Source organism: Notechis scutatus, chromosome 5 (assembly GCF_049901735.1).
Source record: "Notechis scutatus isolate UNSWTSFEM ecotype Mainland chromosome 5, rNotScu1.2, whole genome shotgun sequence".
NCBI classification, from domain to species: Eukaryota; Metazoa; Chordata; class Lepidosauria; order Squamata; family Elapidae; genus Notechis; species Notechis scutatus.
In genome coordinates this window covers 90065512-90091058 of record NC_142013.1, presented here as the reverse complement: position 1 = coordinate 90091058, position 25547 = coordinate 90065512, and the positions used below count along the sequence as shown (strand labels likewise).

Sequence of the window (25547 nt, the reverse complement as noted above, 5' to 3'; positions counted from 1 at the left end):
GAGATGAGCATCGCCCCCTAGATCCGGAAACGACTAGCACGTATGTGCGAGGTGAACCTTTACCTTAATTTATAGTATATGAGTAGGCGATGTTGAGATTTTTCACCGTAAAAGAGTCTCAAATGATTTTATTTTGATTCATCTACAGATGGATGGTGATCTGGCAAAAGTGGAGATTATAAATACGTCTTTGTTATGGAAATCCTGAAAGCTTTTGATTTCGTAATCTCTCTAAATTTAGGGATGTAAGCACTTTTCCTTTTTTTTCCTGTTCAGTCATGTCCAGTTACCTAAATAAGTTCCTGCAGTTTTCTTGGTTTGCCATTGCATTCTTCTTAGGGCTCAGAGAAAGTGATTGACCCAAGGTCACCTAATTGACTTTATGCCCAAAATGGGACTAGAACTCATAGTCTCCTGGTTTCAAGCTTGATGCCTTAACTACTACACCAATTGATTCAGATGCAAGAATTGGGAACCTATTAATCAGATTAATGTCCGATTTCTAGTGGCCATGAAATTCTAATTTGCATGCCAGTGCAAGGAGTTTCAACAGTGATAGACAAATAGTTTTATTATGTATGCATGCACATTTTGTAGACATACACTTATTTAATGTAAAGCAAGAATTGTATTTCTATCATTCGATTCCAGTTTCCTGTAAATAAAAGTTTATTTGTAAGAGAGTAAATTTCATAGAATGTTATCTGTAAACCAACAGAGGACAGCATTAACTTTATCTCTGCCTTGAAAAAAATGAATGAGGGTTTTTAAAAATAAATTCTAAATTTCACCCCTTTCTCTTACTTGGTGATGATAAGTTGAATATGTTAAACAAATGTTAGACCTATAAATAGCACATAAAGCCAACCCAAACAAAGAATATGTAGGAAAGCATCTAGTGAGAAAGGAAATGCCAAGTTTATCTGATATGTGGATAATGTATAATTTCCAGGGCTGGAAACAATTATTCTTTCATGATTTAAGTTGCTATGGTAAGACAAATCCTGTTGATCCCTTCTCTTTACCCTTTTTTACAGAAACAAAAGGGTTGGTTTTTATTTACTAGTGAATAGACAATGAATATCTTCTGCAACTTCTGTGCTGAAAAGAAATACAATTAAAGTATGTTGTTGATCATTTTTCTTTTCTTTTCTTTTTTAATGCACTGAAGAATGGTACATTAGCAAGTGTATCCCAAATTTCATTTCTGCCAGAAGAGTTAATGTAAGTCAGCCTTTTCCAAAGTACCGTATTTGCCGCGTATAAGACGACTTTTTTGCCCTGAAAAACATGCCTCCAAGTGGGGGGTCGTCTTATACGCCGGGAGGACCGACTCCCACTTCGAGCTTGAGTTGCAGCCGGGAGGAGGCTGGGGGAGCGGTATGTGTGTGTGTGTGTGGCGGGTGTCACTGCCACGCGCTGCACAACCTTTCCCCTCTTCCTTCCTTAGCGGTGTGGGGAGGAGAGGATTCAAGATCCTCACGTGCGGCGTCTTTTCTTTTCTTTTTTTCTTTTTGCACGCAGGTTTTGCATGCGGGCGGCTGTAGGTTAAGGATGGGGAGCCCCGGGTGGGTTATCAGGTTTTACGGTGCTTCCAACATGTGCGAACGGTGGGAGAGCGGAGAAGAGAGCGAGCGAGCGCCCGCTGTGTGAAATCCTGCCGTCAAAGCAACACTGGGGAGGCAGGGTATAAATTTACCAGGTTAATGTAGCAATGGTGATTAATGCCCAGAACATTGTTTGCGGGTATTGGGGTGTGTGTGTGTGTGTGGGTGGTGGTGGTGAGGAGAGGTTGTCCTTTGAATGCGGAAAAGTAGGTGTGACCTTGTGTAGGAAAATAAAGAGATCCTTTTTAGCGTGTTTGGCTTCTTTGCCTCCCTCGTTCGTTTTGACATGGAGATAATGGCCTTGGGCGGGAGGGAAGAAAACGGTAGCTGGATCATTTCAAATTTCACTTACTCTCCTGCCTCACTTCAATATGTCTGAGCGACTCCAGATACTGGAAGACTTTTTGAATGAAAGTGTTACCTCCATTTTTTTTTAAAGAGGGCCACTTGGGGAAAAAAAAGATTCTAAGGAATTCCTTGTTTCTTGATTAAAGAGAAGGCATTGAATATACTGTTCCTTGGCAGCCTTTTCAGTGTCCGGGTTTTGGTGTGTGTGTGTGTGTGAGAGAGAGAGAGAGAGAGAGAGAGAGAGAGATCAGCTGTATTGAGAAGAGAACGTTTCCTGTGTTCTCATTTTATTTACAACATATTTTACGCTTAATGGTAAGCAATGAAAAATATTTTTAAAACTCATTTCTAAACTCCATAGCTATTTGCATATTCTTGGTTCAAAATTGGATTAGCTCATTTCAAAATTGTCCAAAGCAGAAAAGTGCGTCAAAAAAAAAAAAAAAAAAGTGCAAAAGTGGAAGGTGTGTGGAAGAGGGGTAGTCTTATACGGCAGTATATAACAAACTCTATATTTTGAGTGGAAATGTTGGGGGTCGTCTTATACGCCCAGTCGCCTTATACGCCGGCAAATACGGTATGTTGGACTTCATCACCTGTAATGCACAAACAACACACACAGCAACTTTCAAAGTTCAAGGCATGTAGAAAGAACCATGAAAGAAGTTCAGAAAGACATCCCATATTCTACATTCCACTCCACCCACACACCATTTCCTATTTATTAATAGTCAAATAATACTTAACATGTTGGTGATTATGGGTACATTCAATCATCATCAAGGGGCATTTTTAAAAATATGTATTATATTTCCAGATGACAGATTTCTTCTCTCTGGGATCAGTGGCAACTTAGACTTGGCAACTTTAAGATGTGTAGTCTTCAACTCCCAGAATTCCCCAGCTAGCACTGAGAAATTTCTTCATGAATATATAATTTGTTCATGAGTTTATTCTGGCTTTGATCCAAAAATTACCAGTTGGAATTTATCACATAGTGGTGCTTTCTACTTTCCTATTTTCATGGCAGTGCCAGAAAGAAAAAAGGAATTAGATTCCCTTCTCCTAGAGGGGAATACTAAGATATTTTCACCTTCTTCACAGCTACCCAGCTTGCTCTCCAAATTCTCAGGAACGGCTTTGTGTTATCACACTTTCTTCAGCTCACCAATGGCACAGAGCCTGCCAACACCTATCCTTGGTTTCATTCTTCATTGATGCAAGTGCCTTTTTTGAAGGAGGGGGAAAAATGAAAGAACTATCTAACCAACCATGCTAGTGTATGGATGGAATAACTAAGATTTCTGTAAGAATGACTGGGGTAGATAATAGCAAGTCACTAAAGGACAAACTGTCTTTGCAGAGTTTCCTGTGAAGCAGAAATTATCAAGGACTTAATTAATTCATAAAACCATCATGGACCCAGACAACTTGGCAACTCCAAATTTCAACTAACAAATGCTCTGTCCTACACATTGGCAATAAATAAATAAATCAGAACACCAAATACAAGTTAGGTGGAAGCAATCTCGTAAATGACCCTCACTCTACCAAGGACCTGAGTACTTATCTCAAATGATCTAAGCCCTAGAGCTCACTGTAACAGCATTGTTGAAAGGGTTTTAAGAATTGTTAACCTTATTTTGCGAATCTTCTTCTCCAGAAACGTTGAATTGTTAACTAGGGCATACAAAACCTTTGCCAGACCAATTCTCAAATGCAGCTCGTCTGCCTGGAACCCACCCTATATATCAGATATTAACACAATTGAGTGGGTTCAGAGGTATTTCTCGAGAAAAGTACTCCACTCCTCCACTCACAATAGAATTCCCTATGCCTTCAGGCTCAAAATTTTGGGCCTGGACAATCTGGAACTGTGCCCTCTGTGGTCTGATCTAAGCATAGTTCACAAAATTGTCTGCTATAACACCTTGCCTATCAACGACTTCTTCATCTTCAATCACAATAATACATGGGCAAACAATTGATACAAACTCAAGTTAAACTGCTCTAAACTCAATTGCAGAAAATACAACTTCAGCAACAGAGTGGCCAACGCTTGGAATGCACTACCCAACTCCATTGTTACAGCTTCAACCCCTCCCAGCTTCAATCTCAAACTGTTTACTGTGGACTTCACCCCATTCTTAAGAGGTCCTTAAAAGGGGCATGCACCAGCATGTCTACCGTCCCTGTCTTACTGTCCTCATTTATCTGTATTCACTTCCTTTGTTCCTGTTTATGTTCATATTTATACTTGTTACCTTGTACATGTTTAATAAACAAATAAAATAAAATAAAATAAAATAAATAATAAACAAACAAACCTGTAAGGGCTGAAGAGGAAAGGGAATTCATTTCATAATTTCACTGGTAGATAAATATCCTTCGAAATATTACTCTACTCTAAAGGTTGCAGTTTACTGATTTTCCTCTCTCCACCTTATATTCATTTTGTATTGTCTTTTATATTGTAACTTGATGGGGAGGAACTACTTATCTTAATCAGGGGACAGTGGTAAACAACAACATTTGATAAATGATTATATTAAAAAAAAACCTGAATGGATTATCTTTATTGTACACAGCCTTTTGCAAGACACCAGAGAGGGTGCCAAATGTATGAATATTAACTCCGTAGTAGGAATGTTTTATTACATTTATTTTCTTTGACATGAATTCTATAATAAGATGAGAGGGAGAGGGAGTAGAGGGGTGGACAATAAGGATGACTTGTTTATGTAGAATATAAAACAAAATACTAAACACTGTAGATAATAACATCTAAAATTCACAAGAGTCACTGATGTTATTGTAAAAATAGATGCTAAATGTTATGTTCTCTGCTGACAAAATTTTCTAGCTTTGCAGGGAGGACAATGCATGACTTGGCTCATTGCTTTACATAATGTATTCACTGTTGGGGATAGGGAAGTTTTTGGTGCTTCAGCATATATTACAGAATTTCTAATTTTGCCTGGGGAAAAATAGCACAGTTGAAATTACGATTTCTGCTGAAGAGACCTCATTGGTGATAAGATCCTCTAATTGCCTCAGATGCCTTTGTTTGGAAAGAATATATCTGTATCCATCATGTGAAAGGCTGGCCAAAGGTGACTTGGACATCAGTAGAATTACTTTTGTGCATGCTGGCTTTTGCAGCATTCTGTCAAGGTTCATGAGGTAGCCCTGATATTTATCTTGAATATCTATTGATCTTTTAAGGATCCTAACCATCTTTAACTAGTGGAAAAGTGATCTGTTTCTGTGTTTGCATAATGCAAAGCTTGTACCTGTAATGAAATCATGAGCCTTCCACCATATTGATTCTGGTGGGCTTATTCATTCTGCCCGTACTGTCCAAGATTATGGAGTCCTGTCAGCCTAGCAGATGAAGGAGGTTGGTGCCTGGAAGCAAAACCTCTCTGTTGAAATCCCAACACTTTGAAACAAGCTCAATCTTAAAATCCAGATGATCCCAGTTGCTCATCTTCAGGAAAGCTGTTAAGATTCATCTAGTCCAGCAAGCTTTTGCAGACTAATATCCTATAATGTAGTTGTTCTCTTTATTTTAACTTGATTTTTTTCCTTATTATTATAGTTAATAATAGGGTTTATTACTACATTTATGGTTGTTTTTAATGAAACATCTGATTTTTTAAATAATATGGCAGAATATAATTGCTGGAAATCAATAAACAAATAAATAATGTGACATTCTTAACCTTCACAGTAAGCAAGGATGTCTGCGTATCTGCCCCAAACTTTGTATCCCCTGTATTGAATCACCCAATACATCTAAAGGATGTCTAAAGGAAATGGGAATGTCTGGGTTCACTTTGATCCAGCCTATCTGTTTTAAAATGAGATAGTTGTTTAATAAAGAAATGTTCATAAGAATCTCACTTGTGCTAATTAGTCCTTAAAATGGAAGTTAAGAGACCCCATACATGGGAAAGTGCATAAGCATATTGGCAATATTCAAGTTCTGAATAATGCATTTCATTCATCTCTGATGAAATGATAAGAAGCTGAGAGTTTAAGTGCATATGAAGTTGTGTTTGAGTTCTACCACGATTAGATCATGTAGCTCAGCAGAAGCTACTTTATGAAAATCTGCATGTTAACTAGTAGCGTACAATTACTCAATCATAATTTCCCAAAGAGGTAGAATATTTGTTTGAGAACTTGTTTTTCTGGATAATATGCACAAAGATGGTATCTGATTTTTATCTACTACCTACCTACCTACCTACCTACCTGCCTGCCTACCTATCTATCTATCTATCTATCTATCTATCTATCTATCTATCTATCTATCTATCTATCTATCTATCTATCTATCTATCTACTATCTATTTATTTGTCTATACCAGGGGTCCCCAAACTTGGCAACTTTAAGGCTTGTGGACTTCAACTCCCAAATTCCCCAGCCAGCATGTCCACAAGTCTTAAAGTTGCCAAATTTGGTCTATACCATCTATTGTCTATAAGGATAAAGATTCCCCCTTCCCAGTTGTATCTGATTCCAGGGGGCAGTGCTCATCTCCATTTCCCATTTATCTATAGTGGTCATAATGGGTCTCAAGATGTATCTTGGCCTTGTATAGCTCAGCTCATAATAGATCAGATAAATTAAAAGTATAATAGATTAAAGGAATGGGAAAGACAAACTCTTGAGTTGCCAAGGAAGAGAATTTAAATTAGAACAGGTTAATGAAATGTGCAGCTAAAAGAAATTGTGTAATTTGAAGTGCTGGTTATCACTTGTGCCTGTATAGCCCTACATTGCACCGGACCAGGTTATATCTGGGACTACATTTGAGTGAGGTCATTTTGACATCCTACTAGGTTAGAAAAGTTTGGTGTGATCCATGATCCCCTTTCTTAAATGTTGATGATGGCATCTGAGAGATATGCCTTTTTGTTAGCCACCCAACCTTTTTGAAACAGCCTCCTATTGAAACCTGAAGGTCTCCCCCGTTTAGCCTTCCAGAGGTCTGTGAAGAGCTGGATCTTCCACCAAGAGTTGAGTTGGAAGGGCAGATTGATCTGTAGGGGGAGGAGTTTGATATGGTGCCTGGTGGGGGGAAAGGTACTTTTATTTTTAGCTGTGTTTTATGGATTCTTGTGAGCCACCAGAATCATTATATGAAATAGAAAGCCATATAAATCCTGTAAATAAATAAAATAAAATAGCCTCGTGCATAGTCTTTCATTTCACAAAGAGGATACATTTCATTCAGTAGGACTTTTTATATACTTGGCTCTTTGTAAAGTCAATATTAAGTGATAAACAAATAGCAAAAAAATTGCAAGAGTGACTAATAGTCTGCTTCAGTGAGAGATATTAATGCTATAAACCTATTAATGCCGGCTCATCGTTTTAACTTGAAGGATAGAGAGAACAAATTTACAAGAAAATATTTTGTTCTTTCTTCAGAGAAAGATGAGGGAGGAAGCCCTTCAATTGCAATGAAGGCAAAACAATATATTGAAGCCACAGCCTCATTCACTTTAAAATGGATCATTGAGTTTATTAAGCTGAATAAATTAAAGTCAAATGAGACATTTGACCAGGTGACAACAGTTGCATCCATAGAAAAGAATGACCAGTGGTATCAGTTTTGTTCTCTGCCTTGTTATGAAGAGACCCTAAGTTGCATTTCTGTGCTATAAGATTAAAACATACTGTGACACAGTGGTGTTCAGTTTCTAATCTTGGTCTCATTGATTTATAATCTTTCCCGACTTGCATCTAACTGTGGCAGAAACATGGCCTGACAACCTCTTTTATCTCTTGTGTTCTCAAGAGGTTGCCTTTATTCGATTCCCAAGCCACACCTGAGATACCTTTAATCATCCTCAGCTTTACCAGTGTAAAAATAGTGTTTCCCTCTTTATTCCAATATAGGCATTGCTATGGATACAATGAGATGCATTGTGTTGTCAGTGGTGCAATCAGATGATCCCTGAGGTGAAATCAATCCAAAACATCCTGGATACTTTATTGGTTTGGTTCCCTCTAATTCTTTGTCTCTATTTTCTAAAGCTGCAACCATAACCCTTAACATATCTTTTGTGTTGTAATTAAGGGCAACACCACAGTCCTTGGCATCATGCCTGTGGCATGATAGAAAACATCAAATTTTTCTCTCTACCTCACTGCAGATCTATTAGAAACTATTCAGTATTATAATCTCACTACAACTTTAGTACCGTTTTGGCTAATGAATCAAATGCCAGGATGATGCTTTTTAAAAAAATAATTGCATCTATTTGTTTATTGTAGCAGCATAGAGTACACTATTGCCATAAAAATTATGGATAGTAGATAATTATGCCATTCAAGATAAAAAACCTTATGTATCCAATCACACTTGTCCAATAAAGAATTCTATTCTATTCTATTCTATTCTATTCTATTCTATTCTATTCTATTCTATTCCATTCCATTCCATTCTACTCTACCCTACTCTACTCTACTCTGTTCTATTCTTACTTGCTGCAATGTAGTATAGGCTACTGCATGATCAATATTTCTCTTTGTGTCTATCTGTATATGTACAGTATGTGTGTAGGTGTATAAGGAGGTACAGAATAGTTACTTTTTTGAGGATACCTGCTTATAGTTATCAGTCTAATGGCTTCCTTCTGAATTTTATGCTGTCAAATTTGTCATATCTGAAATTTCTGTAAAATTCATATGTCTTCTTGCCAGTCAAGGTATTATTCATATAATTAAGGTATGAGGGTTGTTCCTATAAAACACGTTTTGTAACTTGGAAAAATATCGGACAGAATTAATATTTAGGATGTCAGTCAAATTTGACTGGATTTTTATTTTTACAAATTACGGTCAAAATTCTGGAACTCTATCCAGGCAATGAACATGTCCAAAATGTAGGTGGATATCTTGTTTGATAAGCAATGGAATATGATGGCATTCAAGCCAGTTGTTTTTAATGAGAATTAAATACAGGCAATTTTAGGTGGATTGGGTTAATAATATATGTGAGTTAATATACAATACAGTTACAATAAAGACTATTATTTAATGTTGATTTAGCATTAATGTGTATAGAATTGGCCCAATATTTAAAGATAAATGTCTTTGCAAGTTTGGACTTTTGGATTTCTTTCCAATTTCAGTGCTACAGAATCAATAGCAAAGAGATGTCACTTTGATCATATTAGTACAGAGGGAAGAGAAGCAACCTAGAACTATGGAGAAATTTCCAAACAGTGAGAACAATTAACCAGTAGAGTGGCTTGCCTTCAGAAGTTGGTGTTTAATCACTGGAGGTTTTTAAGAAGAGACTGGACAGCCACTTGTCTCAAATTGTATATGATCTCCTGCTTGAAGCAGGGGGGTTGGACTAGAAGACCTCCAAGGTATCTTTAAGCTCTATTCTGATTGATTGAGAGATTGATGGGCACAAGTATTTCACTCACTCCAAAATACAGGTAAGCCAACCTTGCTGTGAAGAATTGCACTCTCACTTAGATTGCTGACTCTTGATGAACTGCAACAGATCCTATTATAGAACAATGTTTGTCCTCACAAGAATCCAACAAACAATTAAGTCAAGTATTCATTCTGCAACTCTTTAATTTCTTCACTGTCTGTATTTCTGGTTCCCTAACAGCATTAAACCTCCTAGTTTCTTCCAGATTCTGCTATCCTGGGATCATACTCTATTTTTATGCCGGCTCTGTGCTCTGTTACCTCCAGAAACACACCTTGGAAGGTTTTTTCTTTCCTTTTCTTCTCCTTTTTGTTTGCATCTTATGGTGAGGAGAAAAGTTTTCTTTTCCTGGCTCACAGTCAAGAAAATTGACGATCTAATTCATACATTATTTCACTTTTTTTCTACCAGAGGCTTCATTTTTTTTTTTGCCTAGTATTGGTTTTGAACAAGTTGAACTTCTGCTACTTGCAGGTGCACCTACTTTGTACTACTGCCAAGCAATTTTTGAGACAGTCCTGGTGTCACTGTTTTATAAAATGAAAGAGCCCATGTACCTGTCTTTTTAACATATTGATTTGGATTTTATTACAGGTTGGAACTAGCTGCATGCTGAAGTCTTACTTATTCTTTTATTTTATTTTTAAAAAGAGGATATAACCGATAAGCAGTAATAAATAACTTAAAACCAAAGCAAAGTGTTTGAATCTAGGTTCCTCAACAACAGGATATGGGTGGAAGGGATGGAAGAAAAGTAATTTGTATGGGAAGATCATGTGGGAGGATTCTAGTCCCCTTCCTACTTTTTCCCTTTGATATATACTTTGGCTTGGTGTTGGTATTAATATACATTCATCTTTTTTAGTTTTTTATTAATAAATCTATCATGAGCTGCCACAATTCATCCTCCACATGAATAACAGAACGATAGAGTTGGAAAGGACCTTGGAGCAGAGGTGGTACTCAGCAGGTTCGGAATATTTTGAGTAGTTCGGAGAATCCGCAAATGCTACCTCTGACTGGCCCCGCCCCCATCTATTCTCTGCCTCCCGAGTCCCAGCTGATCGGCTGGATCTTCTTTGGTTGCCCTGCACAGGAGAACGGAGCTGGAAAGCAGGTTAGTGGGGTGGGGAAGGAATGGGGATTTTGCAGTAACCTTCCCCCAGGAGTGGGGTGGGAATGGAGATTTTACAGTATCCTTTCCCTGCCACGCCCACCAGGCCACACCACGCCCACCAAGCCACGTCCACAGAACCAGTAGTAATATTTTTTGATTCCCACAACTGCCTTGGAGGCCCTGTAGTCCAACCTGTGACTCAAGCAGGAGACTCTATACCATTTTCGACAAATGATTGTCCAGTCTCTTCTTAAAAGCCTCCAGTGTTGGAGCACCCACAACCTCTGCAGGCAAGTTGTGTCATTGGCTGATTGTTCTTACTGTCAGGAAGTTTCTCCTTAATTCTACATTATTTGTCTGTTAGTTGAGTTTCCTTTCATCTTCTTGTTTTGCCTCTGGTGCTTTGGACAATTGGTTGACTCTCTCTTTTTTATGGCAGCCATTCAAATATTAGAATACTGCTATCATATCACCCCTAGTTCTTTTTTTCACTAGTCCATACATACCCAATTTCTGCAAACATTCTTCAAATACTTTAACCTTAGCGCCCCCCCCATCAACTTGTCACTCTTTTCTGCACTTTTTCTAGAATCTCAATATCATGACCAAAATATTCCAAGTGTAGCCTTATCAAGGCATTATAAAACGGTAGTATCACTTCTCATGACCTTGATTCTATCCCTCTGTTAATTCAGCCTAGGATTGTGTGGGCATTTTTGACAGCTGCAGCAAATTGCTTAAGTTTGTCAAATAGGCCTCCAAAATCCATCTTGCAGTTACTGCTGTTGAGCCAAGTTTCACCTAGTCTGTACCTGTACATTTGGTTTTCCTTGCCTTAGTGTAAAGCCTAACCTTTTTCTACATTTAGTTACATTTTGTTAAATAGGACCAAGTATTCAAACCTATTGAGATCCATCTGGGTTTTGAGCTTATCTTATAGGAATATTCCTGCTGGTTTGGTGTCATCTGCAAATTTGATAGGTTTTCCTTCTATTTCCTCATCTAAATTGTTTACGATATTAAATAGTTATTTAATAACATGAAACTATCCTTTTTTTCACATGCAGGGAAAAGGTCCCCCTACCCCAAATCAAGCAACATTAAAAGAATTCAGTCGATGTCGTGGAAGACAAATTGGATGCCAGAAGTACTTTTAAATAAACAGCTCCTAAAACAACCATTCAGAAACTATTTGATCTTGTCCTCCTTAATAGTTTTTTTTCCCTGTGATTTGGAACAAATGATAAGAAGAACCTGGAAAACTGCACAAGATGTTGTAGTCTGCTTCCTAGAAAAATATTGTGTGTCTAAGATCTAATTCAACAATGAATAATTACTGATTGCTCAATAAACCCTTTCAGATAACAGTTTTGGTGGCATTTGATAAGAAACATCCTATATAAGGGAGGACAATGTGACATTTGTGTTCTGACAGACTTAACTCTCCCAAATGATGTACAAAGAGATAAATGCGATAATATCATTAGCATACTAAAAAGAATAGCTTTTGCAATATTGTATCTAGTCTCAATTCAAGTAGAAAAGGCAGGCAGGTTCATTTTAGCATCTTTTCCTTTCAAACATAACAGATAGAAAAATAGACAGAAGATAGGTAGGCAGGTAGAGTATTATTTTATGTATAGTTTAAGAGGCTTTCTAGGGGAATGGAAAGATAGATTTATCCCTCACTGCCAATTTCTGTGGAAATATTATTTTACACTAATATGCTATAATCATAATGTCCTTTTACCTGAAATCTAGACTTGCCTCCTCAAAAGAAAAGCCCTCTGAATTCAATCTAGTTTATTCCTAAGTAAGTGCAGCCTTAGAAACTTTAATGTCTGACATTAAGACTTGGAATAAATTACTCTGGAAGGATTTGGTGTGCTATTGCTACTGGGGATATATAGTTGGCATTCTCCGTATGACTGAAGGGCAGACTGTCAGCCATGTTCTTAAATTTCTCATCATTAGCTGGCTCGTGACAAATATGAACAGCATTAAATGCCATTTTTATAGCTAGCATTTTTTTCCTAATGTGGCAGGGTTATACCTCTAAAATGTCAGCCTTCTTGATAAAACAATCCAGAGTTCTTCTGAATTAACTTACTAGAAGTTTTTTTTCTTTTTAAAAATCTTCCTCTATGTAACTTTGAAAATTTTCAACAGCCTCTTGCTATACCGTACTGACATTCTAACATTCTTGGGCAATGCTGTTAGATATTTGATTTTTTTAATGTTGAGATTTTATTACCACTGTCCATATATGGTGTTTATGACTTTGCATATATATATTTGCATTAATTGTTTTCTGATTAAGTAGATATCTTGTCTTTTGATGTAAAGAAATATCTGATGCATTTTGAAATAATACATTAATGATGCTAATATTTTAATTATAGTGTGAAAGACAGATTTCTTTGAACATTTCAGCTTTATAAATGGATTCCAGGTCACCGTATGTAATATGGTTAAGAATTTGTAGTTTTGTTCTTAAATCTTAGAAAGCAGAAGTACTAAACTCAGATATACCACTTTCTAATACTCTTTTATAGCAACCAAATTAGCAAGTTGATCATTCTTAAAAGGAATAAAAATACTACACTTCACATACATTTTGAATGTACAAAGCGCAACATTTTATAACTCGTGTAGTGCAACCTTTAAATGATACCCTTTTAAAAATAAAAAATAAGCAAGCTGCTCTTCTAACTTCTGTTTTCAGCAATCCCCCAAGCTATGAAAAACACCATCCAGTGCTTTTCTCTCCATATTGCTTCTGTATCATGCTCCAATCTGTGATTTTACATCACAATACATTGATTTTTAATGTTCTTTTAATTTAAATCAAAGATATAGAAGTCTTAGTTCGCTTACAATGCCTGCTGACCTGTATTTGAACTTCCTTCCAGTCCTTACTATGTCCTACAAGCAATCTTTGTATGTGTGTTTTAACAAAGCACAGAAGAAGAGAAACAGGGGGAAGCCATAATAAGAAAAAGGAACCCAGAAAATGATAGGATCAACTGGCTTTAATTATGTTTTAATATTGTTGTATTATCAGCGTACTTCAGAAATGATGGGGTGGGCTTAAGCAGATGGAACAGTCTCACTCACTCCTGTCTCTTTCCCTCTTTAGATCTCTTACTGTTATCTGATTTACTTAGACACAGCAGCTGGTATGCCTTGATTGGGTGAGCTTTGCAAGATTAAATTCTGCCACCTTGACCTACCATACTGAGCAACCACAGAGCCCAGGCTGACCCTGTGTTCTGGTGCATGAAATTAGTACTAGAAAGGAGGATAATATAGTGCCATAACACAGTGTGTCAGTCAGGATCATTCTGGAATTCTGAAAAGGAGGAAAAGTTCAGGCCCACTGCCATGCCTTATTTAATAGCATCCAAAAGGGATGGGAGAATGATTACATAGGCCAACTGTTTTGAGTAGATTGAGGTGGAGTGGGGGTGGAGACATCAGGGCAATGGGAATTCAAAATGTAGTCCTCTTTAAAAAATGAATAGTGTCCTTGTAAGTGTACTACACTCATCTTGCCTATGCCTCATTATGAGTTTCTGTTTGTTCAATTAGTAAAGGAGATGCTGAATTAAAATGCTCCCTACTGAGCTGCAGTGGTGAAGTGGAGACTCAATCTGGCAGCTATTGTTCAGCTAAGCTGTTCTGGATGTCAGTGGAAAGCCTGTTAAAGTACTAAATGCCAAATTGGAACCTGGATTTTTGGAGTATTGACCCCAGTTTTACAAGACAGTGTGTCTTTCTGAAGCTAAAATTATTTTGGAAACTTGAATTTGGTGGCAGAGTTATGATGGTTCCCCAGTAGAGCCCACAGATTCCTATTTAAAAATTAAAATAATAATACATAATGAAATTTCTAGATGACAGGAATGTATAACCTTTCTGTAGAAATATTTGGCTTTCTATACCCATAAATAATTAGTATGCATAAGTATATTTATAAGACAGAGCAGCTAAAGGTCTGGCCTATCTGGGCTTTTGAGACAATGAGCAGCCCCCTTCCCAAAGCCTGGAGCCACTATTTGGTTTTTCTATTTGTCTCTTCAATGAGAAAAGAAGGACACAAGTGCATCTGGTAAAAGCCAGTTCTGACTCCTATTTTTGCAGAGGTCCAAGCAAGATTACTTCCAATTTATCTGCTCCCATCCTTCTCGTGGGATGTGAGATGTGGCAAAATTTTGGATCATCTAGGATTCCTCACCTGAGTTGTTCTCTGAGTGGGGACAACGAAGGGAAATTTCTCCACCTCATTGCATCACTAGGGAAAATCATTCATGAAAACAAACTGCATTGAGAGATGCATCTTCCTTTCTTCAACAGGGGAAATGTCCTGTAGCCACAGTTGGTGCCTCTAATATGCTTCACCTCCTCTGTAGGGAAAATGTTCATTAGATGACCTGGCAATACATCTTGCTCTAAGCCTTATTCATAAGCCAAACCCTAAATTATGGCTCGAGAAATATTTTAATTGCAAAGTCCATCTAGGATACTAAGTTGGAGAATTTGTATCACAATACAATTAAGAAATTCTTGCTTGTTCATGTATCAGTTAATGTATCATCCTGAAGTTATTCATGGACATGTGATTTCCAAATATACTCTTTCTGTCTCATAAAAGACTGGAAACAACTTCTATATGCAGTTAGAAAGGGAAGTGACCCTTCTTTTTATCTGCATATGTTTACATAAGGTTACAACAACAAGGACAGGCTTGGTGTTATTAATTACACAAAGAGTACCTGCATGTGTAAAGAATTCTCATATTACTTTCCTGTAGCCCACTGTAGTGGATGATTAAAGGACATCCCAATCGGTATCTTCAGGATGAAGTCAGTAAAACAAGGAATACTCTTTCTGCTGTCCATCGTTCTGCAACTTTTTCCTTTATGCTATATAACAGCACAATAGTATAATGATGATGGTAATGATGATAGAGTAAACAGTTGAAGACAACTGACAATGTAAGACACATAAAACACTAGCTCAAATCTTTTATAATTGCAAAAATGTAAACCATTGTATAAATACCGGAATGTGATTGGGAAAAAAATAAAACAGGTTATGAAATAAAAATGTGGCGATCAACCAGAATCTATAGCTTATGAATGTGGAAGGAAACTGTGTATCTAAAAAGGAAAAAACAACAACACATGGGTATGTCTGTACTTTAAAGCCCACACATTAACATATGCTTCAGCAGGGCATATGGCTAGGAATTAAAAGATGAAGTGTACATAAGAATGTCAGATAAATAAGATAATGGTTAAATTCCCTTCCTTTTCTGTCCTATTTGCTAAACACATGAAAACAACATGAACTGAGCATAGCTCTGTATCTGGCAAAAATATGCACCATTATCTATTCAGTGCCATGCTGCAAAAATTAAATGTTGATTTACACTATGTACACTTTTCTACATTATCTTCAACTGAACTGATTGTCCTTTAAACACTGAGTCATTTCATTGGTTACAGAATAGGACTTAGAACTCTGTATTCATTGCAGATTAATAGTCAGTTGTATTTATGGTCACAGTTGTTATGGCTTGTGCGACTACTGCTGCCAATATTGCTTGGCTAACATATCCAGTAGTGGTTCAGCAACAGAGCCCAGAGTTCCAAATTCCTGGCATCCACAAATAAGATTGGGGAAACTTACCTGAAACTTCAGGGAACTAGTACTGTTTAAGGCATCTTTCTATGTCCCCAGTTATCTCATCTTCAGGTAATTAAGGAACTTCAGATGAGATTATTTATAAAATTTTATATTATAAAAGATTATTGTTCTGCTGATTGAGGTTCTCCATGTTGGGAGCACTTGATGGATCCTTAAAAATAGCATAAAGAATATTATCTACAAGTCTTTAATTATCCTTCTTGCAATGCTGAGGAAGCTTTAGTGTAAATATCTAATTAATTTGATTCTTTTTCAAGGAGAATTGTTTTCAGAATGTGAATATAGTTTGGCAGGTAGGTCTTATGCATCCCATCATTCTTATTTTAGACTCAGAGCTTGCTTTCAAAATGGCTTTATTCAAGGGTAATTTTTATTTTGAAATGGATATGTATTTCTGCACTCACTTCTGTTGCGAAGTGAATTAAGAGAACAAACACATATTATATCTGTTTTTCAAATCTCTCTGGGTAAGTAGACTTCCTGGTTTCCCAGCTTCAGTTAAATCTCAAGGGAAGATGCCATGAGCTGCTTCCCATTTGGTTTGTTAAGGTCAAGAAGTTCTGAGGGAATTGAGGAGAAATGAAAGATGGGCGGCAGAAATAAAAAAGCAGCCGCAATTCTTCACTCTCTCACGAGAATTTAAAATAATAAGAGCAAGAATAACATCATCATGTAGGTGACTCTTTTGCAAGTCAAAAAATGTTAAGAGTATCAAATGTTAACATATTATTAATAGTCATAGCTACAGTTGAAAGAGCAAACATTTTAAACTCATAGGGTTTTCAATTATGTTCACCAACATTTTCACCCAATTTAAAAAATCCAAATAACATTTATGAGTAGAGTTTCTGGAAAAATACCAGATGATTTGGAGACACAAATAAACTATCTGCATACTTTAGGACGTATAACTACTGTATCTGTACATCACTGGATATTGATAGTTTGGGTTTGAAATAAAAAGGAAAACCAATATTACGTTTTTAATGACTTAACTCATGCAATAACATCAAAATAATTTATTTTTGGAAAGTCATAGGAATTGCAATTAGATATTGAAGAATATCTTTAACAGGAACAACTTAAGGGAACAAAAAATTGTAAGTCTCATTAGAAATATAAGATATGTATAAAATTAATTAAATCACTATCTCACATGAATCTAAGTTCAGAAGCACCTGGGGATGGGAGAGGAAGTTTAAAGAATCTTCCTTCCTGAAAAAAGTATCAGTAGCTGACATGTTTTGATTGATTCATTGTATTTCTAATCTAGCTAATTACAAGAGTTATAAATAACTCGCAAAGTTATTTGAGGCACAAAATCAGCAGTGCAAAATCGTACAGTACTAAACCATATTAATAAGCAGCATGTAAGGATATAAAACTTTCCAAAGACCATGGTTTAATTCATATTTCATTATTAATCAACCAATCCAATCAATATTTCAATTTCTGCCAGTGAAAAGCTATCGTCTCCTGTAATAATTGTAATTAAAAAAAACACACACCAGAATATTATAGAAGGTTTTGGAAATTTGAGAAGGATTCTTATTCTTCTTTCCAACCCCAACAGTCACTGAAAGACATACAACGAATGGTTGCAGGAACTGGGCTTGGCTAGTCTAGTAAAGAGAAGGACCAGGGGAGACATGATAGCGGTCTTCCAATATTTGAGGGGCTGCCACAGGGAGGAAGGGGTCAAGCTATTTTCTAAAGCTCCTGTAGGCCAGACAAGGAATAATGGATGGAAACTGAACAAGGAGAGATTTAACCTGGAAACAAGGAGAAACTTTCTGACAGTGAGAACAATCAACCAATGGAACAGCTTGCCCTCGGAAGTTGTGGGAGCGCCATAAGTTGAGACTTTCAAGAAGAGATTGGACTGCCATTTGTCAGAAATGGTGTAGGGTCTCCCGCTTGGGCGGGGGGTTGGACTAGATGACCTACAAGATCCCTTCCAACTCTGATTATCTGTATCTATCTGTATGTATCAGATTATGCAACCTACTGATTATAGACAATTAAAAATTATGTTCAACTTGGCTGACATGCTGAGTCTCTCTGAAAGATCTTTTATAATATCTCAATGAAAATTGGTTTGGAAAAAGCTACGAATGGGGAAATGGAGCACTGGGAGAGAAGGTGTAAGTCTGATGCCATCCTTAGTTCCATTTACTAAATTATTATACTGCCCAGCAGTATAATAAACAATCATGAGACCACTATTTTATACAAAAGCAGAAATCATTGCTGGGTCTGCCTGTATGATTAAACTTGCAAATTAATGTAAGAACATACTGCTGCTTTTGTGTAATGTATTGGAAAAAATGATAGAGATAAAATATTGATTCACTTTCAGCTCTCAAATATCTGCACATGTTTATCATTTCCCAGAACATATTCAGAAATAAGACAAGAAGCTTACTGTTTGCAGCTCCCTGTTTTGGGATTCATACAATAACAGTACAATCAGTAGGGCATCCACTGAACTTAATAAAAGTTGTCAGTACTAAGGTTGTTTCCATATTTTGTCTTCTCAGATCATAAATTGATTATGAGTGGAAATATATTCTCAAAGTATTTTTAGCTCAAGATATTGCTTTGCATGAATACAGAACAGCAATGCAATATTCATACTTTGTTCTGCTAAAATAGGCAGCATTATAATCTTTTTAAAAATAGTACATTCTTTATTTTAAATTGGGGGTTTGAATAATAATATTTGAATAATAACAATATTTATATTTGTCTCTTTTAAAGAATATATTGCAAGTAATAATAACAATAAAATATAACATAATGAATATAATAAATATAATACAGTACAATACAATACAATTTAATAAACATTATAAATATCCTTATTTGGTTCATAACCTGCAGGGAATATGTTCTGCATTTTGAATTTTAAAATAAGGTTGCGAATTAGATTAAACCTATTTTTGTTGAATTTAGTTCCCATTTAAATTAATGGAACCATCATTAGTATTTGATTTTAAGGAACCCAAATATAAATATACTTGTATTGCTGTGTTGATTAATTAGATAGCAAATTCAGTTGAACATATAGTACATGAGTCATGTGTTCGTGCGTGTTTAGGGACAAATACATAAGTATGAAAATTTGCTATATAGTATGGAATTTAATTTTTTAACCTGTTTAGAATAAACATTAAAAAAAATTATAACCACTATAGATTATCCCATTAGAAAAAAAATCATATGAACTGTAAATGCATAAAAATGAAAATATGAGATCAAAATATACAGCAGCGGAAAAATGTGACTTATTTATAGAATCATTTATAATTCTATCCAAATTAGAATTTTCAGTCATGTTAGAATTTTCAGTCACACATTTCTGAATGAGAATTGCTATTGAAAGTGATGTAGCTGGTTGCTTACAGTATTTCTCAACATATTTAATAAATTGGGGCATAGTTCAATGAGAGGGTTTCATTTTTCCCAATTTAAAAAGGAGTAAGATTTTTCAAGGGCTGATCTTTCAGGATATTAATCTCTTGAAAATTTGTTTGATTAGTGTTGCATATTATTATATTATTGTGTCTAAATTTTTGTTAAATGTTTCATGTTCTGCTTGCGGCAATTAAAAGACTTGTTGGCTTAGAGTGCAGTCAAAAAGACATTAAACTGTTCATGGCAAAAGGATAATTATTATGTTTTAATTAATGATTTTTAAAAAATCAAATAAAAGAATACACAGAAACCTTTGGAGTAATGAGAAAAAAACAAATTGCACAATATGTTGATGGAAATAATTCATATCTGATTTGTTCTTCTAAATAACGTTATTCTCAGTCATTTATCAAACAGTCATTTGTATTTTCAGCTTACCAATTATCTGAATTTTTTTTTGGGGGGGGGAAGGGTTTTCCAAACCACAGGCTCAGCAAGAGAAAACGGGTTTCTTTATATATTTCAGGAAACAAGGAAATACAGGTCCTCTGATCTCCCTAAATGAGATTAATAAATTCAGGATATTTTATCAGTAGCAATAGTTAGGAATTTGAATTCAACCAACTCATTCTATATTCTCTCCTGAGCATCACTTCTTCTCTGTTGTCATTTTTTTGCTTTAGGGGAAAAAAAAGTACGTAATGTCTCCAATTGTGGATGGGAGAGACCTTTGTTTCTCAATAGGAGAAACAATGGGCAAAAGCTAAACTTAACTTGAAGGCTATCCAGGAGTCACATGCTATATAATCCACAGTGTGAATGTTGGAGTTGAAGAGTTCATCACAGGGCCTTGAGCAATGAATCATTTGTAGGTTGGGGAAAATAATCCATACATTTTGCACATTAAGGAGTTAACTTAAAATTTGATGGCCGATTCACAAAGCTGCACGAAGGTAAGCATCTTTTATTTTTCATTCGTGTGCTAGGGGTTCGTGTGCTAGGGGTTCAGGGAATGTAATCAAATATCTAGACAATTGCTTCTGTTAGAGCTGTTAAAAGCAAACATCCTTTGTCGTAGCAGAGAAAACCTGAATGGATACAGTATTTCCTTCAATGAAAGGCAGATAACAAAACACAATCTTTAACAAAACACAACAGACAAGACTAATAAAGATGCCTGGATGAACTGCTGGGTTTGTCTTCCTCGAATGAAGACGGAAGAATGACTATCATCATTAGCAGTATCCAATATTCAACACGCATATTGTAGAAAATGTATCTTTGTTTTTCAGAGCATTTCCAGTGAAAACTATTGCCAGTGAAACTTCAATTTGAGAATTTATTGAAATCAAATGAAGTAATTTTAGTAAGGAGTGTTTATTTGCATGTGTTTTCACACGCATACCCAGGTTTACTATGTGCTAGAATTATTATTGTTTCAAAGGTTTCCTGATAAGATCATTTAGATACGACAGCAATATGTTGTATCAATTTTTAAACAAGCTGTGCATGAATTCTCTTCCAATAACTTTTCATCTGATTTTAGCTATTGTTAATAAATCTATTCACTTCGGCTGAAGTACTGTGCTATTTTAATATTTAAGAAACAAAGTAGAATAATTTGAAATCCTACTGATAGAACAGCCAACAATTTAGTCCAGTGATATGCATTTTCCAATTTTTCTTTTTTAAAAAACTGGTCTTTTCTTTTCAAATATTAAATAAGTCAGTTGATATGATAAAGCTTTATTAGTATATTTCAAGACCAGTTACAAGATCTGAAAGAACTTGTGTGATACAATATGAGGAATAAATTATAGTTTTTTAAGAATAAATCCTTCTGTAATTAAGTACTTAGCCTGATTTAATGTTTTCTCCATAGCTGTTTTGGAAGGGAAGTATAGAAAAACCCCTTATGAAATTTAGTACTGACACAGGTGCTATAAAAACTACTACCTATGCTATTTTGTACTGTCAGTTCTATAAAGACATTTGCCATCAGTTGATTGCGCTTTTTTAATCTAAATTTTTATTTGCGTTATTTGTTAAACAATCAAATCTATTTTTCTAAAAGTAGGTATCTGCTACAAATATATATAAGCTTTACTCCCAAATGGTTGCCAACAATCATTGATGTTTTGATACTTTACTGAATATATTTTTATTGGTCAATGACTGAAATAAAGTTTCTGTTTGTCTGTTACTTGCTTGTCTGTCTGAGAGAGAAGTGCATAACAGACAATGGTTTTTAGAACAATTGAAAGTCTATGATGCAGCATCACACCATAGTATGACAGGTCATTTTATTGAGTCCAATTTATCTCTGCACTTGGATATGTTTTTAAAACTGGATGTAAATATTTTAGGTTATTAGAACTGGAGATACTGTCTATGAACTGTATATAGATACATCTGCTTCAGGATGTTAGGACTGATATAGAAGTTTAAAATGGATCTACATAACTTCTTTTTCTTGTAAAACATTGATAAGAAAGGATATCTCTCCATCTGCTAGAGGAAAATATTGTCACAAGCATAAAACGACTTGAGAATCACCGAGGAAAGTGGTGGGTGGAATCAGAGTACAAAGTGCTAAAGGCTACCCATCCTTTTTCTCTCTTTTTTCCTGGCAATCTCTTTCTTTTCTTCTTTCTCAGATAACAGGCTTCTGGATAATAGCCAGATTACTCCCCCCCCCCAAAAAAAACCACCCTTAAGTCTTGGCTATGTTGTCAGGCCTGGGTCTCACAGGCAACTGGATATCTTTTCAGATGGCTCCATTGTTGAGGTGGCCATTTTCATAATTCCTATGTTTTGGGTTGTAACTTTGCTTTTATGATATTTATTAATAAAATATTGTACACTTTATTGTTCTTATTGATTCTTGTTTATTGCTCAGACAGAGTCACCTTAGATGAGATGGGTGGTCTATAAATTTGATAAATAAATATTTCCCAATTAAGCTTATGAGATTAATTGAAGGCTACATGAGAACAGGAAGAGGAGGAGAAATTTCAGGAAGTAAAATGACAAAAGTGAATGGTTTATTTGTTTGCTTGTTTAGTGCTTTCAAGTAATTCTTGACTCCTAGCAACTCCTAGCAACAAGCCCATGCAGCTTTCTTAGCAAATTTTCTGGAAGTTTATTTACCATTGACTTTATTTGTTCCTAGAGCTAAGGAATGGCCTAGTTGGCTTTATGGCAAAAGCTAACTCAAATTCACAGTCTCTGAAGTTCTGATATATTACCTTTAACCCGAACTATATCAAACTGGCCTTCAATGGTTTGCTTTAATACTCTTCTCCAGATAAATACATAGGAGTTTTTTTAACCATTACTCACTAGATTATTTACTGGCTGTACACAATGTGAGATGTGTACTTGAGGGCTGTCTAATATTATTACTTTTTAATGTCTGTCTTGTTTGCTAATTCAATATATGGTATAATGATATATTTAACTTTATCATTTTCAAAGGTGTAAAGATCCATGTAATGGACAACAGAATTATTAACGATGATAGTTCAGTGAGGATGAAAAACTAAGTCCATCAGAAGTATTCTACCAGAAACACAGCATATATTTGACAACGTATAAAACTTAAAAGTTAACACCCAGTTATGAAGTTGGAATTAGGAACTGATCATTCTTCAGAAGCACTGTGTATTTTTCATTTTAGATTTGGAGGATAGCATCAAACAGGATGAGGCAGAATTGCTCCAATTTTTAGAACACAAACCCAATGGAACTGTGTCAGCATAAAAATGCTCCAATTGGCCACAGTAATCAATTTATTCACCTAATGTACCTTATGTTTGACTGTTGCCAGCAAATTTAAGAATACAGATTTTATAATTATAACATCTACTAAAAATAAATACGGTTTATTCATAATTACACAAAAGAGCTATGTATAGTGACTGCCTGTGTATATAATTCCTCTACTCAACTGAAAATATACCTTCTGATATAGTTGCCATGATTTTTAAAATATATCACATACTATTTGTTTAGTAATTTCTCTCAGTGTAATAAACCTTAGCCTGGGGGCCTTCATGTCTATTGAGCCTTATTTCCCATAATCCCTAGCTTGCAAATTCATTATTCTTGATAGATTTTACAGCCGTCAGCATCTGATACATCTGCAGAACCCCAGGTTCTGGAAAGCTGAAGTAAACCCTTCATTTTTCATTTGTTGGTGGTTCTTGTTTGCACTACGTTCTGTTACTAAAATGTATGCATATGTATGAATAATTATGCAACATGCTTTTGTTCACTCATTTCTTTAGGATACAAAGCCTCATGCATCTCCCAAATTAAATGTTCTGCCAAATGAGTTTTCTTCAGGATTTTTTTTTTCCATAGTAGCTGAAGATTTCAAAATATCTCCCATCATTGCAATGTAGCTATGGAAACCTGTGACTCTCCAGATATTGATGCATTAGAGCTCTCAGTATCTCTCACCATTAGTTTTGTCTTCTGGGACTTTTGAATGTTGTATTTCAATAACACGTAGAGACTGTAAATATCCTAATTCTGTACTAACAGGAGAGAAAAAAGTGAATTAAAAAAAAAGAAGTGAGGACTTTTATTAATGAACCCTGACCTGGGAAATCCTATTGTTCTTTATGTTCTTCACTCTCAGCTTAGTAAAGATACTAGGGCTGTTGAGTTTCTATAATTTATTTTAAGCTAAGTATTTTGTAATTCCTCCACCTAGACCATCTTCTCACTGACATGGTTGATGGGTAGAAAAAAATACTCATCTTTCTTTAACTCAGGTCAGGTTTGGGCTGGAGAATTTTGTAATTTCAAAAAGCCACTTGTTTTTTTTGTTCTAGCCAAGAGTGGATTGATGTGTTGCTATACGTTCAGAAGTTGATTTTTCTTATATCGTACCAAATCTCACAAGAAATGTATTTAATTTATTGTCTCTAGGCAAAATAGTCGATTTCACCATCTTAGCTATCTCCATTAGTTTCATTCTTCCATTATAGGTATATCGTCCTGTTTACCTCTTTGGGCATATAACAACCTTGCAGCCAATGCATATATAAAAACAAAGTCCCATGTTTTCTTTCCAATTGTTCATCTGCTATCTCTAAAAGAAAGATTTGATTTTTACATTCATTTTCAAACTTTTCTGAAAGTATTTTTCTAATTCCAGAATTTCTTAGCTGTCTTAAATGGCCACCAAAGTAACTACAGACTGATTATGTTTCTACTATTTATAATTTTTTCTTTTATTTGTAATACCTTAATCCGGACATCACTTCCCCTGCATAACCATTGTTTTAAACCTGGATTAAGGACACTAGCTTCTCACTTAATCCAGAATCTCTCTTGATTAGTTTGAGCTAATTGCTTTCTTGTTACCTCAGAAATTGCTGTGGGCATAAAATACGAGAAAATATAAAAATCTGATATAATTTTTTTTTAATTCTTCAAGAAAAAGTAGAAACAAAATATAAATGTGTGTGTGTGTGTGTGTGTGTGTGAGTGAGTGAGTGAGTGAGTGAGTGAGTGTGTAGAAAGAAAATAAGTGAATGGAGAAAAACTTGAAGGTAATTATGCATAAAATTTTTCATTCCCCACATTTAAAAGTAAAATTGTCAATATTTGAATTTTTTGTTTTCTTTGACACTAGGTTGTTTTTTGTTATAGAAAAATAAAATTATACATTGTAATGTTTTGAAGCCTATTCTTAGCTGCTCAGTTGTAAAGATACTCAATTTAGTCTTCCTTTGCTGAGAATAGATTACTTATTGCAATTATTAAAACTTCACAATATACTTTTACCCTACTGAGCTTATTGCTGAATTAATTAGCTAGAGAAATGTATCCATATATTATTCCTCATTACAAACAATATTGGTC

At 35.4% G+C, this 25547-nt stretch overlaps 1 long non-coding RNA gene across 3 annotated transcripts in view; it reads left to right on the top strand.

Moving 5' to 3' along the window:
- The window catches only part of LOC148130576 (uncharacterized), a 253470-nt gene that overhangs the window by 217130 nt on the left and 10793 nt on the right, over positions 1-25547 (top strand). Inside the window, exon 1 of one of the 3 annotated variants that reach the window (XR_015749904.1) lies at positions 20220-20623. The exons of the other annotated variants lie outside the window; for them this stretch is intronic. This is a non-coding gene — a long non-coding RNA (uncharacterized LOC148130576). Of the gene's footprint in view, positions 1-20219; positions 20624-25547 lie in introns of those variants that run through there. 3 annotated transcript variants of the gene reach the window in all.